Genomic DNA, 25,379 nt, shown 5'->3' with positions numbered 1-25,379 from the left:
AGTAAAGGTATCTCATCCAGGGACAAGGAGGTCATAACATCCCTGTATTCTTCCCTTCTAAGGCCCATTATTGAGTACAATGCCTCTTTTGGCATGTACCTCACAAGTAACATGCAGCAGCTGGAGAGGCCACAGAGGTTCCTCACCAGGAGAATCCAGGGCCTCAAACATCTACCATACACAGATAGGCTGAAAGCCCTAATCCCTCTACTCAGTTTCATATAGACACCTCAGGGGTGACCTCTGTCTGGCATACAACGCAGTCAGAGACCTCACCTTGATGGGACTGCTGCATATCTGAAAGTCAAGCTCCACTTGCGTAACCCGCACACTAGGCCTCAACTTGGTCTGTGACATCTGTGACATCAACAAGACTTGTTGGTGAGACAAATTTGTGAACTAGAGACTCCATCATCTATGGAATAGACTCCATCTCTACATCCAGCAGAGTACCTCTTTACCCCTATTTAAGTGCAACCTGGATAACTGGATGGGAAACAGAAAACATACCACCTGGGATTCCACCCCCTGCTGGACAGGGGTATCAGGTGCTGATTTGTCTAAGCATGGGCTAACCTCTTGGCTATGCTTACAAGGGCCTCAAGACCAATAGCCTAGTAACCTCCTATGATCCCATGATCCTATGAAACCTGTGCCTGTAGAATGTCACCTTGTAGGCAGACAATGGTGAGCAAGTGGTGTAATATGCAATGGTTGTAATGCAGGCCTTGGACAGGCCATATTGTCCATGGCCAATTGTCCACCTAACAAACTGCAACCAGACAGACATGGCCATACTGGGAACTGTAGCAGGGGTATTAACAGGCATCCCACTCCTATAAGACTAGAGACCATAACAGCAGCATGCAGTAATACAAGGCTACTTTGCGCAAGCCACGTTTACTGTGGCTGCATCCACGAATACAGCAGACATAACCTGTGGTGCATGCAATAAGTACTGCAAGCTATAGTTTGTACAACTAGATAGGTAAGGGTTCTAATGTCAGAATATGTAATCTGTGTGTGTGTATATACAGATATATCCCCTGTAGCTGTGAAGACATGCCCATCTGGCCTCTGTCTGTGCAATGGTTATTGATTTTATGGCCCTGTGACTAGCTGCTTTCCTCAACAGTGGCCTCCTATACAAAGCCTGCTGATGTCATCCACATTAACAGCACTAGCTGACATTCTAATTACATGTAAACACCATGGCACATGTGATAAGTACTGCAAGCTGTAGTCTTTACTATTAGATAGGTAGGGGTTCTAATCTCAAAACAGCCAACTCTCTGTGTGTGGTAGGGTTTCTAATCTCGCAACAGCCACGTGTCTGTGTGTAAATATCACTCCTTGCAGCAGTACAGACATCACTAGCTTCGAGAAATGGTTCTACATTTGAAGGTCCTGTGACCTCTGCTGGCCACTACATTGTTCTCCTTTATAAAGCCTGCTGATGTCATCCACCTTAACAGCATTGGCTGACAGTCTAACTTCAAGTAATATCTGTGTCACATGCAATAAGTACTGAAAGCTCTAGTGTGTACTACTACACAGGTAGGGGTTCTAATCTCATATCAGCCAACTCTGCATCTGTGTATGCATGTATCTATCTGCAGCAGTACAGACAAGTCCATATGGGCAATCTCTGTGCAATGGTTATGCATTTTTATGGGCCTAAGACTAGCTGATGGCCTCTAAATGCCCTTCCCAACAAGGCCTGCTGATGTCATCCACCCTAAAACTATTAGCTGACAACCCAAACTCAGATAAGCTCCATGGCATGCGTGATAACTCATGTGAACTAGTGTGTAGTAGTAAATACGTAGGGGTTCTAGTCTCCCACCAGCATGTGGTTACAGATGTATTCCCTGCTATCAATGCACACATGCCAATATGGGCTATTTCTGGGGAATGGTTATGCATTTTACAGCTCAGTGACAAGGTCCAGGTCCTATATAGGCATCACTGATGTCTACCACTATCTAGGTTTGTACGGTTAGAAAACCCAGGTGACATGTATAGAGGGTAGCAGAACTTCTCACAAAGTATAAATGCATAATTATGCTGGCTGCCCCCATTGTCACAGACATGACCTTCTACACATATGCACCCAGGGAACCATGCACAAATAATGCTGTACTTTGCTAACATCATATTTCTGCTGTGCTGCCATGCCATCTTGTGCTGCCATACTGCTGCCATGTGTCCATAAAATAACCACTTAAACCCCTAGAACAGAAACATACACCGGCCCATGATACTCCTGTCATTCTGTCACACTTCTACCAGTCTAACAGCATGCACCTAAGATACACAAGGTTTGCTGTGTTGTCATGACACTCGCCAGTACACAGTACCTGCCATGGCCTATAACAGCTGCAATGGCATAACAATACTGCACTACACAACTACATTGAAAGTAATATAGTCACCCTGTGCATCAGACACATATTTGCATGTCCCTGCATCAAAGGCAGGGATAGCAGGGATGTGGCACAGATATCATCACATGCACAGGGTGTGGTGTGGGGGTGCAGAGGCCTAGGCTGTGCCATACAGTTGGCAGCATGTGTGTGAGTCAGTAAGGAGTGCTTGTCAGATGTGCCGTGGAGAGGTGCCATGTGTGTCTGTTGGTGGCCTGCATGTGATAGTGATGTTTCAGGGTGTATGTGTACACAGTCAAGCCCTACATGTATGTATGTTGGACATCTGTGGACCGTACATGGTAAAGAGGACAATTCACTGTCTCTGGCCATGAACATGGGAACCTGCTCTGTCAGGAGTGGCACTGGCACCACCATGCCCAAGGTCAGATGCATTGCTAATACCTGATGGTGACTGCTGTCTACTTTGCCTATGTGCCCCACAGGACCACCCAGGACCATGTGCCTATGGCCTGCCACATTGTGGTGTGGACAGCACACTTCCCTCTGTAGCGCTGGAGGACCTGCCACTACGGGAGCATGAGTGTGCATGGACATGTGGTCTCTAAGCAGATGGTGTTGCTGACCTGCGTCCATGTGCCTGATGCCCTACCCCAACCAGATGTTCCAGCACAGACAATGTGTGGGCAAAGATGGATACTGAAATGATCCATGGCATTACCAATGTGGTGGAGGCAGTAATGGATGTCAGACTGTGCTGCATCCATGACTCTGAGCATCCATCTGATGTTGCGTTTGGTATGACCCTGTGCCTCCATAATGGCCCAAAACATTCAGCAAGTGACCCGTGATGTGACACCTGTGACAGGAGGCGGATGGACAGCAGTCCCTCTTTCAGCACCCCTATCAATCTACCTGTGTGAGACCTCAACAGTTGTCTAGCTATAGCCAATGTCTACACTCACTGATGTCATAGTTATCATACTGTCCTGTTCAATGCCAAAACCATGTGATTGTCCAATATCTGTGGCCTCTGAGGACTGGGTATGTGTGGGCATACTGACTGTGTGCAGGGACAATGGGGCAGAAGAGGGATATCAACCTCTAGAACAGATTCAGCCCCCAACAACCCCACCTCTGCCTCACTATGGCCACCATCATCATCAGAGCCTGATGTGACACTGACATCAGGTTCAGAGGGGAACAGACTCCAACCACCCCATTCATCTTTGAGGAGGAAGACAAAGTCAGTACATTACATGCACTATTATGTATGGTAATCTACACAGACTCATACAGATGAGGAGACACAACTGCATTACCAGTCACACATCGCATGCACAACATACAAACACACAACATACACAGACAAGACAGGCCCTTTCTAACATGCACTTCAGCTACAGCCAATGAATGTTGCCAGTATACTATGCCTGTGTGGTACACAGTATTACAGTGTATGTGATAGCACTACACATAATACCCAGTACACCTATCATGAGAATGATATGCCTACTGTAGTATCACTACCACAGGCATGTACCATCTCCATATAGTGAGTGAACAGGCATCCTGGAGTCATTGCCTCCTCCATACATCTTCATGACTATAACTGCAAATGTGTTAGTGTCTGAAGAAATACACATCTGTAATTATCCATTGTATGCACTGTAGTCAACTGCTCCAATATGGAACATACAACTATTACACTATGGCTAAGCATAACAGTTGTGCCTTGGGCAAAATGGCAGTCTGTATTGTTTATATGGTATATATAAGCCATAAAACAGCAGTATCACACTCATCAGGTACAGTCCACATACTCTGGCCACACCTGACGTACCTCTGAAAATGTGAAGGAGAGGGATTGTCAGCAATACCAGCTGTTGCACTGTTAGAGGGTAATATGTGCATATATCCACATGTAAAGTAGCTAATGTGATACTGCCTACATTGCTGAAATTCTGAGTATGTGTGCACAACTGTGCACTAAAACTCCCCCCAATGCAGATAGACCTGACACCCATGTACTGGTTTGCAGAGCCTGACACAATGACTGATACAGTATTACACTGGTGAACAAAGTAAGCTTACCTGGATGGTCCTCTGATGTGGACACTGTTGCACCCACCTCCAGGATGTATGAGATAGATGCCTGAAAACTAGTGGCTGATTCTAGGTTTGCCAGGAATTCCTCTGTGGCTGTGAGTGGTTGTTCTGTTGTAGACCCTTCACCAATGGCAGCACGATCCCCGCCACAGCAGCTTCACTTTGACGTGTGGCATTGAGCATATCTATGGCCCTGTGTCGGATATACTCGTAGGTCCTGTCCTGATGTCTACTTTGGTTAGCCGTCCTAACAAGGTCACCCCACAATGCTAATAAGAAAAAAATCCACGACACTGCCAAAAGATACACCACCCTTTTATTACATCAAAGACATACTGAGCGCTTTCAACCATCATTCTGTGGGCTTCTTCAGAGTAAAGTGCTGAATGCTAACTGGCTGCATTTTGTTACCAATTTGAACAGTTTTGTAAGACAAATCTGTTATACTTGGATGTGATATAAAGATTTCACCTGACAAAAAAGAAAATCAGAGTGGACAAAAAGAAAGGCACTTTACTCTGAAGAAGCCCATGGAATGATGTGTGAAAGCACACACTATGTCTTTGATGTAATAAATGGCTGGTGTATCTTTTGGCGGTGTAGTGGATTTTTTTCTTATTAGTTGGTGATTTTGGCTGTGGAAGCACCCCACAATGCTATATGCAGGTCACAATGTTGGTTATCCCTTGAAAGCAGACTGTGATGATGCAGTCTGAGGCCATCCAGGATAACAGCATTCTCAGCAGCTGTAAATGGGGGATGCCTCCTGTGATACATTGTTCCTGAAAGACGGCAAGAAGGGGACACATTACAGGACCAGATATGTTGGCATCCACTATGTACAGCCCCTTCACAAACAAAACAGCCTGCACTAGTCACTGGTACCTCACATATCATATTCCACAGTCTATCAACATACTACATGTGCAGCTATCATCAAGATAGTCATAATACTTGGTGTGTCCCTGTGTGTCATGACAGATTCTGCTTTATGTCTCTACACTCATCACTACAGTCTACTGTGGTGTGTCCCCTATGGGCTAGCTCCCACTAATATGTCATACAGCCACTGTCAGACACATAGCTGTGTGATATTACAACAACTATATGGGGAAAGTCCAGCCAACAGCAGTGTGCCAGAATGACAGACAGCAATGCAAACCTGCTGTAGTATATGTTCCCTGTAGGCATCCCAACTCTCCACTACACAGATGTTTGCAGACTGTGAATGTGTACCCCATGAATGTGCTTCTTTTAGCACAAACATGCGGATGTTTAACAAATGGTTGGCCATTCTTTGATGGTCGTTGATGGACAATAGGGAATTTGGCTATCGCACACCAGATCCCTCAGAAAACACATATGCTACAGTAATATCTGTTAGTGTATTCATAGTTTTACGTTGTATGGTCAATATGTATCCCCTGTCACTGAGGCTGGGCCTGTGTTCCCCCATTACTTATGGCTATGACCAAATCCCTGATGTAGGGGTTGACAGGTATGTTAGCCATAGCTCTCAACCAATGAGGATAAATGGCAACAAACAGTGACCTAGCCAGGGTACATCAGGGACAGTTAGGGACACCTGTATAATGCCAGCACTATTTATGTGTGGCATTGACAGACTGAGAGGTTGTGAATGACAGTACATTGTGTGATGTTACAGGAGTCTGCACTCTTACTAAGTGTCACTATGTTTAACACAGACTCCACTAGCTTTCCTACAACAGCCGACCATTGTAAGAGGGAGTAACAAGGGCAGAGCTGGGATTTGACTCAAAACAGGGACAATTGAGAGGCATGCCTGTAGCTGTTGGACAACAGAGTATCACCAACATGTCAATACCACAGAAATGACAGACCTACTGTTGTAATCCCTGTTCTCCATATCCATCCTACCATCTGCATCCCATTATATGGGGACATCTATTACATACCTGGTAGAGTGAAGTCCTCCTTTTTTGAAGTGTTCCTCTGCAAAGAACTTGCAAATCCATTGTCTGTATGAGCAAAACAACATACAGACCTGTTCGCAGTTGATTGCCTTTTGTAGGTAATGCTCATTAACAGGTAATTGTCTGTGCACCAATATGTGGCTCAGACTTGCTAATTGCATCCAAAACAGCTTGGTTGCATTTTCATTAGCCAGTGACATGGCAACCCAGTGGAATATTTAAGGCCTTCATCTAGGCCTTGGCCCCTTTCTTACTCTTTGAGATGGACATTAGTATGATGTGGAGACTACAGCATCACAGAGGGTAGGTACAAATACTGTCCACTGTTGAGATTTCTGAGGTGTGTCCACAGTTTTGCATGATATGTTTGGCCATTGTCCCATGACATTGTGATTATCTGGCAATTCAGTGGTAAACATTGTGGGTTGAAGTCAGTAAGAAGAGGGAGGCATGTGAATGTCAGACACCATACCCATCATACTATGCATGCTAATGCAGCAGTGGCTATTCTCTCAGCTCACTATCTTTGTAGGGGCAAACTGTGAAACATGTCCCTGTTGCTGGAACTTTGCCCCCCCCCCATCCTTTACTTATGCTTGCATCTGGATTCCTTGTTCTAAGGGGTTGTGAGGTATGGTATGTCTGTAGCAGCTAGCTTAACATACAGCTGCATAACCTCCAGGCTGCAGCTGCTGCTGTAGCGTAGGGCACATAAGAGGATTGTGAACTCTTTGCAGGACATCAAGCTGTATGTGTAACTAAGGCAGCAGTGTCAGCTGTGTCATCAGAGCAGAGCCAGTGTAAGGGTACCCTTTACAGTCCAATTGAGGCATGTGCATAAGGTACATCTGTTATGTAACAGTGCCAGTCACAGAGTAGTAGGTGGCATATAGTTTGGCTATACAAATATGTGCAGTGTTTCCCTACCTACAGGCCTTTGACTCACAAGCATGGGTAGCAGTTAAAGGAGTAGCAGCAACCTGTGTGGGTTAAAATTGCACAAGTCAGTCATTACTTGCTGTGTTAACAAGAATATAATTGATGTGCAACACACTGGATTCATACTCCTGTGGGTGGCAAAATATACTACATGCAAGGCATTTAACAGACTAAGCTACTGAGTTAGTGCTAGCTTGTGACACACACTGTCTGCATCCACCATTATGTGCATGGCTTTCACAGGCAGTTGATGTGCAGTAAGGTGCCAGTTGTACATGTGTACTTTGCCATTGCTGCCTTAGCAGGTGTGTTTAAAGATGTTGCTGATAAAAGGGAACAATTACCTGCTATCATACCTCTCAATCTCTTAGAGCAAGTAATCTGGACAAAGCCATAAATAAAAGTGGGACAAAGGCTCAAAAATAGGGACAATCTATAAATACTGCTCTTACAAACTTGGAATGTTGATAAATTAACAGGTTTTGCATTATCATGTGTCTTCTGAAGGGTATGAAGTGTAAAACTGAAATATATATTGTTATTTTCTAACCTCAATCTTTAATGACTTGCCACTACTTTGCAATGAAAAATGTGATTGTATGACAACCGTGCCAAAACTACGGGGCACATCTCTGGACATTCTGCAACAATCTGTATAGTTGACAGGTATGCTTGCTATCCCAGGCCTCACATATACTCATTATTATTTATTTGGCTGTGTACTAGTGTAGTGTTTGCAACACAGTCCGAGGTACACTCCCATTTTCCCCATTATATGTGCTTGCAGTGTGTCAGTGGTGATCAGAATATTTTGCTGGAAACAAATGTTTTAATTCAGAGCTGAGTGGCCTAGTGGGCTAATGTACTGTGGTGTAATTAACAGGGGTGTGGGTTTGAGCCATGACAGGGGTGATTATTTTGCAGATGTGCCTAACACTGTGAGAAACACATAAGATCAAGGCCCTTTTAGGTACATTTAAGAAGGTGTGCTCGGGTTTGCGTGTTGTGCTGCTTAGCTCCGCGCAAATCCGCAACAAAAATTAATAATGAGCAGAAAAAAGGGTTGATAGGACAGTGGTGAAATGGGGGCAAGCAGGGTAAAAAACATACTGTAAGGTGGGTATGGTTATGCAGGAGGGGTATAGGAAAGGACCATAGCTTTCCATTTATTGTACAGCAACAGCTGTGCAGTTTTTACAGATTTTGTACATGAATTTGGACCCTCAAACCCCGTATAGACGGGTGAGGACAACATAAATGTGTTGTCAAGCCAATTGGACCTAATTAGTTGTGTCCAGTGGACACATGTGCAAAATGGAGAGCTATGCAAGGGACAATTTTTTTTGTGAGACAGGTACACATTTTTTTAAAGATAGAGTGGAATGTTGGGGAAGGGATGTACGTACATGTGCGGAGGTAAATTGGGTAGAAGAGGATGCAATTGCAGACAGACAAGACAGACAAGACAGCAGACAGGGATGGTGTGTGACATGAGGGGGCTAAACACCTTGGATAGGGATGATGTTGTGGATTCAGAGATGCATGTGCCTCCAGATGGCAACAGCATGACTGAGCTCCCCACCTATGTGCAGTCAACACTGCTCCTTCACTGCTCTGAAGGTGGCTGTGCTGAAGGCTAGGCACCAGGGCTTCCAGGTTGTCATGTCTGCCCTCAATCCTGCACTCCACCACTGCTCCTGGGGGATCCTGAGGCAGGGCCAGCAGAAAGGGCACCACTGGTTTGGGTCCTAGATGTGCTAGGATCCGGTACTATGGACAGATGAGGTAGGGTAGGCGGATCAGCAGGAACCATCCTTGCCTGACATGCTGTCTTGATAGAGGCATAGCAATGTGTTTAGGTTAGTTATAAACAAAACATTTTGTTAGTTATAACAGCATGCCAGAACACTGGAAATAACCCATTAAGACATCAATGCATATTATATGAATACAACAATAAATAACATACAGTCAGCACATCAACATCACACCACTAACAGTTACTGCATAAGGCTAAAAACATTGGTAATTCAACAAGATATGTTAATATGCAACCATTGTAATATATAACAATAATAAAACACATGCCCCAAAATAAATTTTAGAGAACAACATATGTTAATAGTAACCATAACCAGTGTATAACAATAATACATTTAGATGAAGATAAGGGGTGGGGATAGAGAGAAATACAGTGTATTAATACTGGTATAGGCTATAAAGTTTACAACAATACTGCTATATACTCTACAGGTCTGTCTTTCATTCATGTTTAACAGTGTTCTATAGCTGCTGTAGCACATACATACCTCTCAAGCTATCCACATGGGACAGTATGGGCCAAGCAATAACACCTGCAAGTACACATCTACAGAGAACACTTACACATAGGTGGACTTATATAACTACCAAGCTGTATTGTAGACTGATGTAGTGTGACTGTGCTACTGACAGAATCATGTCAATGATACAGCTGTAACAGAGGGATTACACAACACTATTTACAGTCTGTGACAGTCTGACACTTGAGAGACATGGATGTGTACACTACAGAGAGTAAACAACTATCATGCAGTCCTTGGCATGCATGGGTATAGAACTCCAGCAAACTTTCACAAACACCCCAGGCATACAGTCATACCAAGATTACACATATTATTTATTTTATTTTCTTTTATTACTATAGTACATTTTGCCTTTATTTTATGAAGTCTTATCACATTCCTGGTCAGTGCTCTTAACAGTCTGTTACATCTAAACACACACACTATTTACTCATAATAAGGGCTACTTCATCCATTTACCTGCATTTCCTGTGGAGGGAACATCTGTCATCAATACAAACTGATTCAGTAATATTTATTACTATATGGCACTGGATTTGAACCCAGGTCTGTGTGTGGCAAAATGTGCTTGAGACAGAGGCATTTAATAAAATGAGCTACTGAGCCACTGCTGACTGACTGATATTTGCATAGAGCTCACCTGGAAACAAAATATGACCTGGTAATAGTACTACAGTTTTATACTAGATTGCAATGACAGTTGAACAAACATGCATGAGATTCATGCATGACAGAGATACTAGGTAAACTATACATTACTACATAGAATGCAGGTGTACACAGCATACTGGTAATAGGTGGAAATATCTGTGAAGTCTACAAACCATATCAGATTATTGGGTTGTCTAGCTCACCTTTATACAGTTGCAGATTGTAGTATATTTGCAGTCTAGAGCTATTACACTGTCATACTTGCCTGCAGCACCGTATCCCAGAGCATGAATGCATATAGCTGAAATGCAATGGTTAGCACAAGACAATCCTGATATACACAATATACCTTGGGTATTACTGGTATTACTTCAGATGTTACAGCATAACAGGTGTGATAATGCATTTCTTATACTACAGCTGTGAATCTACAGTTATTGCATAACACTCTTTATTAGCTATGCCTTAAGGCAGCTAGTGGCATTCCTTTGTGTTTTTATTTCATAGCAGTTGTCATAATCAATTTCATGCAAAATAGCCCTAATTCAAGACATATGGCACAACACAGCTTTATTAGGGATACCTGTATGTAGTAAATGGTATAGTTTTGAGTCTTTATTGCACAACAGCTGATATAATGCAGGTGTTCCAATACAGCTGTAATCCCACAATTATTGCTGTAGTAACTTTATTTCATTTACATTATCAGGGTCAATGCTTTAGTCTTCCCTGTTTATTGCACTATACTTCGCAGTCGTCACTTATTGCAGTACAGGGCTATATCCACATTCGTTGCAATACACAAATCTTTACTGTATGTACCTACTGGTAGTTAATGCTTTACTCTTTCTTGCTTATTCGACTATAGATTGCAAATTAATCTGTACTCACCAGACTCACAGTGCAAACTGGTTGAGTGCCCTGCATGCCCTCAAGGTTGCAAGCTGTCTCCTCAGCAGCTGTAGGGAGAGAAGCACACCATTATGCATACCTATCTATCAAACATTCAGATTAGGTATTGGCAAAACAATTCTAGCAGTATTTACAAACTTGTGGGGCATTCCCAGCCTGAGCTTCTCAGACCCAGGTGTCCAGAAGATCCCCCTTACAATGCTTCAGGTCATCATAGTGGTGACAGACCTCCTCACCTATGTGGGGATACCTATAGCACTGGTGAGATCACATGCCAGCTGGTCACAGTTCTCTCCCTTGTACTCTTAGCCCTGGAACTGCCCCTACAGCAGCCGATCTTCATGGTCTTTCACCAGGAGTCCAGCCATGATCCTGGATGCCTGAATGTCCAAAAGTCTGCCCAGAAGTGTGCACCCTCTCCAATACCTGCCATAGTTCCTGCACAATTCATGCACCCTCTCCAGTACTTGCCACAGTTCCTGCACAGTTCAAACTTTAACTGGTTATGCTATATTCCTGCCTGCAGCACTTAATATAGTCTGTTTTCCTACTCTTACACACCATTGGGCAATTTTTGAAAAATGCACTGTGTCACTTGGCACCACGCAAACCAGTGCAGCTGAGCAGCCCTTAAACTGACAATGCTTAGCAGTGCTTAGCAGTTTGCAAACCAGCTAAGCACAGCCAAGCAATGCCAAGCACTACTAAGCAGTGGCTAAAGAGAGGTTGTTTAAGCAGTGTTTATTATGGCTTAGCAAGGGTTAGCAAAACTTAGCTGAGCACATCAGAGCATGATTTAAAAATAATTGGCATAATGTATATTTCAAAATGAATTGCTTAATTTACCTTCCATGTATTCAAACCCTGCACCTACTGCACATAAGGCTGTAATTCTAATCACTTGGCTATGTGGAATGCTGCTATACTTTTCCATATACCTCTGAGCTAACTTTAAGCACTGATGAGCACCATGCCACTCTGAGCAAACCCACTAAGCTATGCTTAAACTTGACCTTTGAATCATAATTTAAATGCATCCAGGTTCTATTTTTAGATGTGTGGCACGTGTTAATTGCTGTGCTGAGCGGCGTGCCTTACAAACTTAAAAAAAAAAATTTAATCACAATAAAAATAAATACATTGATATAATGCACTTGGACAGTGCAGGGGTTGTGTTACTCATCTGCAGACACAATTAGTGACACACTCCCTACACTGATTCAATAATCGTGTTCCACAGCTTTCCCGTAGCAATGTGCCATCATTAATATGCATGGAGTGCTACCAAGTGGAAACAGCATACATGGACAATGTAACTTTTGTTTAGGCTCAACACTATGTCTACATGGAATTTATTATATCTGTGGGCAAGATGTTTATGGGAAGTAACATATAACATCATGGTTAAATTCCTGGAGTTATTTTATGGTGATATAGGGGTTTGTGAAACTACATCTTCGGCAACTGCATCTCTTCATTATGAAGTTCGACAAAGTGGGATTTTGGTAAGTAGAAGTAGATCCATATATATCTATATATATCTTTATCTATATCTATATCTATAGCTATATATGTATATATATATATATATATATATATATATATATATATATATATATATAGATATAGATGTGTGTGTGTATTATATATATATATATATATATATATATATATATATATATATATATATGGGTCTAGGACACATGCTCGACTAGCATATGTCCAAATCAAAAAACATCAAACACACATACATGAAAGCACTTAACACTGAAAAGCACTTCCGTGTATGTGTAGTTCAAAAAAAAAAATCTACGTTTCTGCAGGGGGGCTTTGCCTGTACCCCCCACACCCCCCTACTTTAATATTCTCACTCCGAGATCGCACTACAGTGGGGAAAAGGGAATTTTCCCTTACTCGCACTGTAGTCCGATCTACGAAACAGGCACACATACACAGAAGTGCTTTTCGATGTTAAGCGCTTTCGTGTATGTGTGTTCGATGTTTTGTGATTTGGACATATTCTAGTCGAGCATGTGTCCGGATCCTATATATACATGTGTGTGTGTGTGTGTGTGTGTGTGTGTGTGTGTGTGTGTGTGTGTGTGTGTGTGTGTGTGTGTGTACTATATGGTATTTATATATTATATTATATATTTTGGTATTTACATAAAATGTATGATATTTATGATATATTTATTATAAAATATGGTATTTGTACAACCACACACATTGAGTGTTAGTAAAATTTGACACCTGAAGGCAGAATTAATTCCAGTTTGCTGAATCACTAGGGGAAGTAATGCACAGCAGTATGATCTTGATGGTCTTACAAATGCTATTATCTGACAATGGGTAGTGAACAATAATCACATGTGGACAGAAGAAACATTTCACTTTCATTTTACATGACTGGAAGTAACACTCAGTAAGTGTTTACATATAGACATAAGTACTCACATATTCCTGCTTTATTGTTTATCATTTTCTTATAATAAAATGTTAACTATACAAAAATTTATTCTTTGGAAGCAACATAAAACTCTTGTCATATTACAGTTTCTTTAGTCTCTGATGCATGACAGGGAGAAGAAATATTTAAACACAGGTGACAGGAATATTTCGCTTTATTTTACATGATTAAAAATATCATTTGTTAAAGTGTCACCAAATGAATCTTATAGCACTGTGGGACATCCTTGCTGTCCATTGATGAAACTTGCTCAAATGGAGTAATTTGGTATGCTATTTGTTATTGCATGTCTATAGCAGAGTATTTAAACATGGAGTCTGATTGTCTTAAAATGATGCAAGTATTTTAATTGTGAAACCCGTCTTTCTGTACTATGCCTCTTATGTGGAATAAAGTGATTTGCTTATCAGCGAGTACTTGCTGTTGAGTTATTTGTTTCAGGACAGGCACCTAGAGAAGGTAACTGAATCAGAAACCTACTAACGAAGCATACCTCTCAACATCATAGTACAAGAAATCTGGGCAAAGCCAAAACTATTGGGAGAACATAAGCTAAAAATGATTGCTTTATAAACTTAGAAAGTTGGTAGGATAATAGGCTCTGTGTTAGCATGCATTTTCTGAAAAACATTAAAACTGAAATGTTTGTCATTATTCAGTGATATCAGTCCTCAATGATTTGAAAGAAAACCACAAATTTTATTTGGAACATTCCAAAAATATTTGAAAAAAATCTGGTCACTCTTTGAAAATCTGGACAGTCGAAAGAAATGTAACCTAGTACTGTTAGGCAGTAAAATGTATTGTACCAGTGCATAAAGAAGCAATGACTTTAACAAAAAACACATACACAAAAAAATCACCAGCTAACATTCTTCTTAGATTGCCAATCTAATAACCTAGTAGCATTCAAGAAGTTTGATTGCCATAACCCCAAGTGTATAGCATCTGTCCCCTCAAGTTTACCAATACTTTTGTTAAGTAAGCTAATGCTGGCTTATTCTGATTGTAAAATAAATTTCACTCCATAATCATGGATGTATTGCATATTATATTTACTTATTTATTTATTTGTAGTTGTTTTACCAGGAGAGTCCATTGGGCCAAAAAATAACCCATTTTCAATGGTGTCCTGGGGAGAAAAGCTCCAAATACAAGCAAAGATTACAGTCATGGTTTTAGGTTATATTAAGTACAAATATTACAGAATAGTGAAAAAACAATTACATTAGAACGAACATTGTATATATAAACTAAATAAAAAAGGATTGCATTTTAAAGGTATATTTTCTGAAGGAAATAATACACTTTATAGATTCTAAGTAGCTTGTTGCTCATGACTTACTACATGCCAGAGCAAGCTGTAAGAATTAGAGAATGAAGTGAAGTAGATGTTGCCAGTGAAAAGAGAAGAGATTATGTAGGCATTTCTCATATATTTTCTATAAACAGTGCTTAATGTCAAATTTCACAATCTGTTGTTAGCAACCTCTTTAGAGAATCCAAGATATAAACTTGCAAGAGGAAACATATGAAGTTATTGATTTGCAAACGTACTGCTACTTAAGGAAATAAGAAGTAAAAGTCATGGGCATTCAGAAGCCATTTAGCTGAAACACTAGTATGGCCTTATAAATCATTTGCATATATCCCAAAGGCCTCCACTATAGGAGGTTTAAGGTGCAACACAGTGAAGACACTGATGAAGCCCTTTGACTATAAAAGATGAAAGTGCTTAGTGTTTTAATTGTTTTATTTGCTTTTACTGCTTTTAGTCAATAAATCCGGTGTCGTGCGAGCAACTTGTGGTGGCATTTTTTTATTTCATTTTGGTTTTTAGTTTTTACACTTTGAGTGTTGTTTTAGTTTATACAGTGAAGACACTAGCTTGGCTGAGTGTCTCTTACATTTTGTACTGAATGGTTTGCCAGTGACCATTTTACCATTTAGTTTGGATACATATTTAGAGATTTTTATGTAGGGGAAGTGCACCCACATTTTGGGGTAGGATTGGATTTGTCCTCTACAGATAATTGCTTTTGTGCATTTTATGACCTTTGGAGTATCACTGTTTTGAGACTTTAATTTCTTGTGGCTTTACACCTTTTAATTTTTTTTAATTGTTGTAAACCCAGTCATGACAGCTTTGAGTATCTATCTATAACACAATTCAAGTTGTTGCGATTTGTGATTAAATACCTACATATAATTAAAATAAGACATACATGTAAGAAGTGCAAATAGTTTATGGAGTGCTGAAAGGTGCTCACGTATGTTTTGTTTTTGAACCATTACTTGTTTGAAAAAAAATCTGGTGACCACCTAAGGTTTAAACTCAAAGTATTAGCTGACATCCTTAAATCACAACAAGAAATTTCCAGACAAAAGAAACAAAGGAAAACTCTTCATTTATGACTGCTACAGCAGAAAGACTTACAACAGCCTGACAGCTGGTTTTCAGCAGTGAAATATGTAATGACTCCTGAAAGGTGTGAGGCACATATATGACATGACCACTGGCAAGGAAGATATCAGTAAGCAAAATGCAGGAACTCATACTCGATTATGAATCAAATGAATTATGTAGTTTATGTCCTGTGTTCTATTTTTGATTTTAATGTTCTCTATGATGAATCCAAAGAGTTGTTCAAAAGAAAATATGAAAAAGTCATTTGGTCAGTTATAGTTTTTTCTAGCAGTCATTTTTTTTTCTATTTGCTGTTGAGTTGCTCATTTAATACTGTAGCCCGAGCTTGCTTGAATCTGAATTGGCTTGTTTTCATTTGAAAAATGTAGCATAAATATGAGATATCCCCAACACATGAGACAAGACATTGATTTCTGTGTTAAAACAACTGAGTTTGGAGATCTATTCTGCTATCTTGATTACTATGACCTGCTCTCACCTCAATGTCTCAAAACAATGAAATATAATTATGAGATAAGGGAAAACCTCCAACTGTAGAAATAACACAGGATGCAAGAAGGGAGTCTCCCAGGTAAAATCTCCCATAAGCAGGATAGAGAATAATATCGGGTATGAAAGAAATAATTAGTGATGAATATGGGGTCTATATTAGAACATCGACAAAGCCATTAATCAAATAGATTTATACATGAAAATGATGTTAATAGAAGTATGTTTTGTGAGATCGCGGTACAGTGAAGATCGGAAAATTTGCCCTTTCCTCACTGTAGTGCTATCTCAGAGTTGGTTTATATAATTAGCGGGAGGTATGGGGGGCACAGCCCCCCACAAATGTAAGTTCTTTTATTGGCATTTTCGATTATAAAGCCATTCACTTAATGGCTTTGTCGATGTTCAAATATAGACCCATGAATATGGATAATAAAATGTAGGTAATGACAAAATGTGGTAGAAATAAAGGAAATAGAGAACAGAAATAAGAAAGAAAGATAGCAAGGAAGAAAATGAGATATGTTAGCAATATGTCAGAGATACAAAAGGAGGAGTCATGATGAATAAGGAGGAGAGCGTACAAAGACAACTATGAGAAGAATAAAAGGCAAAAAAATGTGATTTGTTAGTGTTATCTTTAAGAAATGGAAGGGGAAATGACTGGATTAAGCATCTATTTCAGCAAAAGCGATTAATATAGTACAATGCAGAGCAAGGTAAATGATTGGTTTAAGTAATAAAGGACAATTATAATAAAAAATGCAAATGCAGGCTTAGAGGAAGAAACAAAGAAAAAAAAGGGAAAAGTTAAGTTTAACAGACTTCATTCATGCCCAAGAAGTATATATTAATAAGAACAGTAATACAAATCTGGTAATATAAACTGTCAAGACAGTTAATCAAACTTTTTTATTTTATAGATTGCAGAAAGTTTATTTTATTTTATTTCATTTTATAAATGTAGGTAGTGCAAAGAAGGGAAAGAAACGAAATAAAATGAAACAGACAACAAAGGTAAATATTCTAAAGACAGACTTCAATCAGGTATGCTTTCAACATTGTAAAGTCATTTAAAACTTATAGCATAGATAATATTTATACATATATCTGTTTGTCTCTCTATGTATCTTTCTCTGTTTATTCCCACATTAACAAGGGCAAATAGATGACTGCCAAAAACTCTGTAACTTGTATCTAATCATGGATCATTAGATGACACCTTCTTTATTTATTTATTTATCCTGTTTCCCTGCATCTGTTGGTTTCCAACTTTGTTCTTCTCCCTGATAATTCTGATCTACGAGAGCAGAACTCACTTAGGCATGTATCAGGTTTTTCCTGAACTACCTACAGATTTCCAGCACAGCACCTTGGACAAAGGTGATCCCAACAATGGTGGCTTTACTGACATCTACATACTTTTGGACTTATACCAAGCCTGGCTACAGTGTGCATATGCACATCTTGCTTATTACCTACTCATGTCCTTTGCACTACTTCTGATGGAATAGTAAGCCTCCACCAGGAGTCAGTATTGTAACACACCAAGCTGTCTCATACTTATCAGTGTGGATGGCACCAGCCATTCAGCCCTATCATCGTCAGCTGGAAAGTCCAGCTCCTGGTTATGTAGTCAGTCCCAAGTTATCTGAGTTTCAATCAGGGTATTTTCATTGTGCTCCACAGAACAAGCATAGCAAGCTGATGCTTCATATTCAAGCTCTGAACCAGTAAAACCACCTTCAAAGCCTCTTAGGTTTAAGATTATACACCAGAAGTGCTTTTGTATTACGGGTGTGCTATGTATTTGCATATATATATATATATATATTCTTTCGTAAACATAAACCAATACAGTACTCCATAACTCTATATCATTTAAATCTAAACATAAGGCATGTTCTACCTAAATGATACCTAACTTCAGAAGTGTAACTTGGGCAGGACAATGGGGGCAGCCATCCTTGATGCAGGTTAGCAGTCACACAAATGGCAGATGCCAAACTAGTGGTATTGCAGAACAAGCAATCAGTTTGTGAATGTCAGTACCCAAGTGTTACAAACTTTAGTCATTTAGCCTTTTGCTTCACTGAACTGCTCAATTGGTCAAGTCAATAATCATAAGTACATAGACCTCTGTCATTCTGCCATAAGTAATTGATTGTAAACCCTGAACCTGTGTATTCATGTTTAATATTCATTGTAAGATTTGATATATGAATCTTTTTAATGCTGTGACCACTGACCTGGGTCATGGGTCATGGAGGTCATTAAATATTCCTGGGTACACAGTTATTAAACAAATAAAAGTGAAATTAAGCAATGTAAGTAGTCATGTAAGCAGTAAGGCATTATAGCCTCTGCATTACATGTATCTGGTGTTTTATTTATGTATATTTGTTTAGCTAACTGTATTTGATTAAATAAACAATGTATGCTGCATGATGATATCCTAATACATTGTTATTCACATCCTAATTCTCTTAATACAACATTGTACTAATAGGTTTTACTCTTTATCTGATCCAGCCACTCTGTGATTGTTGTATTTTCCTGGATTTTACCTTACAGGCAGACATGGAGAATATCCACTACGCATCCTTGGAACTGCACAGCAGATGACAATGAAGATCAAAAAGCATGTCAGGAACAGATACAGCACTCAGACTGAATGGTGACCAAATGTGGCAAGCAATTCAGCAACATTAACATCAGGTTACTATACATATAGCCCACCGATTCAGCACTATAACAGTGTGCAAACATCCATCAGTTATATAGTGACATGTCATTGTGACTCCAGGTTCAGCAAAATCAACCAGAGCAGGACGCATTAAAAGCTTATATATATGGTAAAACCCTAACTTGGTATAAAAAAAAATCAGAGAATGGGATTCTGAATTATTAGATCTACATCCAAACTTTTGTCAGTAAAAGCTGAAAAAAATCAAAATCATTTGGAGATGAAAAAGAAAGTAGAAGTATTAAACAATAAATACAACAAAATTCTAACACATAAACTAGTTTAGCTTTAGAAAAACTAAAAATTAGTACTTTGGCCACTTCTCCCAAATATCTACATAATTTATTCACAAGAATCAAAATACAACCAAAAGCTAATAACATTAAACGTATATTCCGTTCAAAGAAAAGAAAAATGTTTTGGCTATAGATGACAGTCTTGATGCCTATAGAAATCACTATATGGAACATTTCCAAAAAGAAAATATACATATCGATCAATTAAATCTAGATGAAAAATGTTCTAATATAAAAAAAAACAGAAAAATTAAAACTAGATCTGCAAGCACCCATATCCTACAAAGAAATTATAGATACAATAAAAGAGGGTAAAAATAATAAAGCTCCAGATATAGATGGCATAATTATGGAAATATATAAACATTTTCCTTCAAAGATACTATCCCTCTTCCATAAACCTCTATTAGAAATTCAGTCACAACCTTTAATACTACCCTCTTGCAGATATTCCTTAATCACACAAATCCTAAAGGAAACAAATCCTATATCATTATTAAATAATGACTATAAAATATTTATGACAATATTAACTAACAGAATGAAAATACCAATATCCAAAACAATAATGATCAAACTGGATTTATATATCATAGACACACACGATAATATTAAAAGGATAATTTCTCTCATAGATTATGTTAATAAAGAAAATAAAGAAACACTCCTAATTGGCTTAGATATAGAGAAAGCCTTTGATTCCCTAAATTGGGACTATTTATTCAAAATCCTAATGCTATTTGAATTTCCTGCATCCTTTGTTCATCTCCAAAAAATATATATACAAATAATTTAGTGTATGTCAAGTTAGGTCCTTTTACCTCTGAATCTATACATATAACAAAAGGCACTAAACAAGGATGTCCCATGTCACCGATTCTATTTGCTCTGGATATTGAAATATTGGCAGATTCAATTCATAACAATATAAAAATTAAAGGAATAGATATTTATGAACAATCCAATTCTAAAGTAATGCTATTTGGTGATGACATATTACTAACATTATCTAATACAAAAGAGACATTAGAAGAATTAGATTTATTAATTGACAAATTTCACGTGACTTCAGGACTCCATTTCAATAAATCAAAATCTAAATTTTTATTTTTAAATAAAAATAAAGAACTGCAGACTAAGCAGGATAACATCATAGGTAAACAAGAATCTACCTTAAATATCTAGGAATTGAGTTATGCAATGAAAATAATGAATTAGTCTCAAAAAAACTACAATAATATCATCAATAGAATTAACATTTTTGTGAAAAAATGGAACAAAATAATATTAACATTTGAAGATAGACTACAGTTAATAAAAATGATTTTACTGCCCGAGATCCTATATATAGCATTGGCAATACAACTGTTACCAGAAAGGAATATACTTAAAGAAATAAATTCATGCCTAATACATTTTTTATGGTTTCCCAAAAGAAACAAAACAGCTTTAATAAATCATATCAGACCATGGAAACAGGGAGGATTAAACTTTCCTGCTATGGAAACATATATAAAACATCAATATCTAAAACAATCTCAGATTTGTAAGTCCAAATTACTCTGCAAATTGGAAAAAAATACTAACTGTAATATCAATAAATAAATACATTTAATTTACAAAGTAAATTTCAAATAACAGATAAAAACAATTTGCCATGGCTATATTATGTATTAGTATGCAATATAAAATAACTAAACCCACTAAAACTCGTATGATCAATTATTACATTGACTCATTTAGGAAAATTATTAATGCAAATATATATTTAAAAATCCAGTTTGATCTTGTAACACCATTTATAGTCACAAAGAACTTTGCACATAAAATATATAGAGAAATTATTAATTCTTGGGAACAGAAAGGATTTGTTTGTTGGCACCAGTGTATCAAAAAACTAAAAGTTTTAGATATGCAAGTAATAAAAATAACATACAAAATTCCACAACAGGACTGGCTGAATTTACAGAGTATTTTGTCATATTCACAAGATTTAAGTAGAATAATTAACAATTCTTCATTTAAAGAGATACCTAAATTTACGAAATACATATATGAAATCATATATAATGACTTTGACATGGGAAACAGTATTTCAAAGTTTTATAAAATATTGATAAACTATAAAACAACACCCAAAACCTCATATTGGAAATATATAACAAAAAGGACACTCAATACAGCTAACTGAAGATATTAAAACAAATATCTTATTATTGATAGAATATACATCCTTTACACAATACTGGAAAGTTCTTAATTGGAAATGCTTGCACAGAATATTCTTAACCCCAGATAGAATCAATAAAATTAGTTCTTCCATAAAAGGAATATGTTGGAGATGTGAGCAAGTACACAGTGCAGATTGGAACCACATTTTCTTTAATTGTGTTAAAATTAAGCCATTTTGGAATGTTATTAATAACTTTCTACAAGCTTTATTTAATTAATTGTTTTATTTAACTAAAGCTCTTATATTATTAAATGTGAATGAAGGTCCTCATTTGAATAGGTCAAACATATATCTAGTATGGACTATACTTGCAATTTCAAGGAAGTGTATGACAAAGATGGAATACAAGCACAATACCAACTTTGAAGACTTCTACAGCCTACTGAAGACCACAGCAGTATTGGAAATTAAAATTAAAGAAATAAGAATTTATCCAAAAGCCATTTAGCAACAACCCTTGGTGAAAAATCTTATCATTGATTAACACTATACAATAATTGATCAGATGCTCTGATAATGGAATGTACATACTTATAAAGCAACTGTATACATTAAGATCTGTTATAGTGTCAGGCTAATGAAAATAGTATGCATAGTTATTTAAGATGCTATGTATAAATACTATGGAATTCATTCAAATGTATTTGAAAAAAAAAATTTTTGAGAAAAAAATTAACCATAGTTTCGTTTTGGAACAACAAAAACAACATGCAAAAGAACATTGCAAACTGTACAATCTTGTTCCATCATAAATGTTATTTGTTGTCAGACATAAATGAAAGAACAATATTCACTATGTTTGTCAAATTATCAAATGCATTGATTACATTGAGCATTTTGTACTGTTTAGTCTCACTAGCACTTCCAGTGTTCATAATGCTTTTGGAAGTAGTCAGTTTTCTGAAAAGGAAATGATGCATGTAATGTATGCAGATTAGAAGATATTAGTCATTAAGTAAATGTTGTATTAGTTCAGGTATGTAAAAGTATGATCTTTAGGCAATGTCAGTGAGTGTGTAAGAGAAAAACTAATGTTCATTCCTAGGCTGGCTTCATGGTGAAGAGGCATGGGGCCTTCACTATACCACTGCTAAGTATTGCTTTGGATCTTGAAAGAGCTTATGAGGAAGGGTTGGGGTGACTGGCTCTGTCATGTATATTCTTGGAACATAGCGATAGTCCACTCCACTGCTATGCCAGCAACAATCAGAAGAGTAGGTTAGCATTAGGCCGCACTGTGGACTGAAATGTGTGCTTGTCTCCTATCAAAAACATTGAAGCCATAATAGTCTACATGTGTGGTACCCTATATATACTAGGGAGATGGCATTGCAGACCCTTACATGGTTATAAAGTATAAATTAGCCATTGGGAGAGAACATCTCTTAACACAGTGTTCAGCTTGGATCTATATTATATAAGCAAACACAATGAATTGGGAACGCTATATAATCGACCCACAATCCCCGAAAACCCAAAATGTCGAACACATGGATCAGTGAGTTTTTTCCCATGGAAAAAAATTGCTGATCCTAAAAAAAAAAAAAAAAAAATCAAAACACAAAATAAAGGGAAAAAAATCACTGTTCCATGCTTTCGGTATTTTGCCATGTTGTGTAATGACATTCGACTAAACAGTGTTCGCAATTCATTGCGTTCACTAAAATAATAGTTCAACTTGACTTGTCTTGGCTGGCATGTAGTTTCCTGGTCTATGTGCAGTTTTGGTCTGTATTTAAATACAGTTGGCATTGGTTCAGGAAAGGGTGGATGAAGCAAGAACATCAGCTTAGGCAAAGTGGAATGTGATCTGTATGGTGGGCATGGGGACTAAACTGATGTTCATGTCTGCTTGGATGGCAGCTATCAACCAGGATGCTCCTGATCCCAACATCTAGTTATCAAAGCATAAGTCACTGTGACATCTATCTTCCATCATAAATAGAGAGTACTACAGATGTAGTGATATGGTATGCAAATAGCTGCAATGGGACCAGAGAACAGGTGACACATAGTTGCCAGAATCATGACTGTCAACTGACATAAAGAGAAAAGTATATTTAAAAAAATGTACATTCCTTCATATGTGACACAGTGGACATCCATTTAGCATTGCTCTCTTCCAAGGCTTGGTTTCCCAGTTACTGTAGTGCCTTGGGTGAAGAATCTGAAAACCTGTTTTAGATGAATTTGTATTCCTGCAAAAGTGCCTTGTGGTATGGCAGTGAATTACTGTGTGCATTCTGTGATGGGTCAATATCCCTAGCAGTATGTGTTCCTCTGTCTTTCACTCTGTAAGTGGCAAGGTAGGATTTAGGTTTCATCTAACTGTATAAAGCAGGTGACTGTTGAGTGAGTCACTGAATGAATGAATATATTTAATAAAAATGAAAGTGCATAGTTCAGGGACATACAGAAGAATAATGCAATTCCATAAAACATTATTCTTAAAGCATGAAACTAAATATCATGCTGGATAATGTAATAAGCAAGATACTAGATAAAATATTATTGATTTGCATTATGATTAAAATAAGAATGAACAAAAAAAAAGACTAACTTTGCTTTCCATGTTTAATATGCTCATTCACAAAGTTGTTTTTTTTACTGTAGTTGTTAAGTTTTTAACAGTGAGTTTGATTATTGATGACTTATGCTGAGCTTCACCTCAAGTAGTTTTACCAGTGACCTTTAAGGTAAGCTGATGATGCACTGGTCAGTGAGGATCTGATGATTAACAGCAGATGACAAAAGTCAGAATCATGAAATATACATCTATGACTAACAATATCTCAAACACTATGCCACAATATAGAAAATGAAAATGGCAATGATTTATTTGAAAAAAAAAGTCCTTACAGCAGACGGAAAAACTAAAGTTGATGTCTTATTTTTATCCTTTTGTTGACTGGGTTAGTCCCACAAAGCTAGTGCCCTCATTTTGTGGGAGAGCTGAGGTAGTATTCATACTACTAGGGGAGTTTTGCCCAAAGCATCAGGGAACTTGCCCTACTCTTTTGCATACAGGGACTCTTTTCATTGTGGCAATTCCTGTCTTCTGTTTTGGGACAAAGGAGGCCCAGAGAAGCAGGAAGCAACCATAAGCAAAAATGGAGAATATACAGAAGAATGAAGTAAACCATGATTGTGGTGTTGTTAATAGAACAGTAGAGATGTTTATTTTATCAAGAAGGAGTAAGAAGCCAGGAATAGTGAGAGAGAGGAGTAGGGCATGCCAAAGATGGAGGAAAAGGCAGTCAAGCATTTTCAAAGGAGTAGAAAAGCAGAGGATGCAGTGGAAGTAGATTTGGAAGAGGTGTTCCAGCAGAAGCTTTTTCAATAAGAGGATGTATCACAGGGAGCCATGACTTCAACCAGCCAGCTGGCAGGGTTGCGGGATGATATACTGTTGCAGATGC

General features: G+C 38.2%; 1 long non-coding RNA gene across 1 annotated transcript in view; it reads left to right on the top strand.

Moving 5' to 3' along the window:
• The window catches only part of LOC122808969, a 66,908-nt gene extending 47,325 nt beyond the window's left edge, over positions 1–19,583 (top strand). The window contains exons 4-5 of the long non-coding RNA XR_006365849.1: positions 17,653–17,702; positions 19,260–19,583. This is a non-coding gene — a long non-coding RNA (uncharacterized LOC122808969). The remainder of the gene's footprint in view (positions 1–17,652; positions 17,703–19,259) is intronic.
• Positions 19,584–25,379: the final 5,796 nt, after the last annotated feature.

This window comes from Protopterus annectens, chromosome 8.part0 (genome assembly GCF_019279795.1).
Source record: "Protopterus annectens isolate FY-2018-M chromosome 8.part0, PAN1.0, whole genome shotgun sequence".
Taxonomy (NCBI): domain Eukaryota; kingdom Metazoa; phylum Chordata; order Ceratodontiformes; family Protopteridae; genus Protopterus; species Protopterus annectens.
This window is presented reverse-complemented; position numbering and strand designations above follow the sequence as displayed.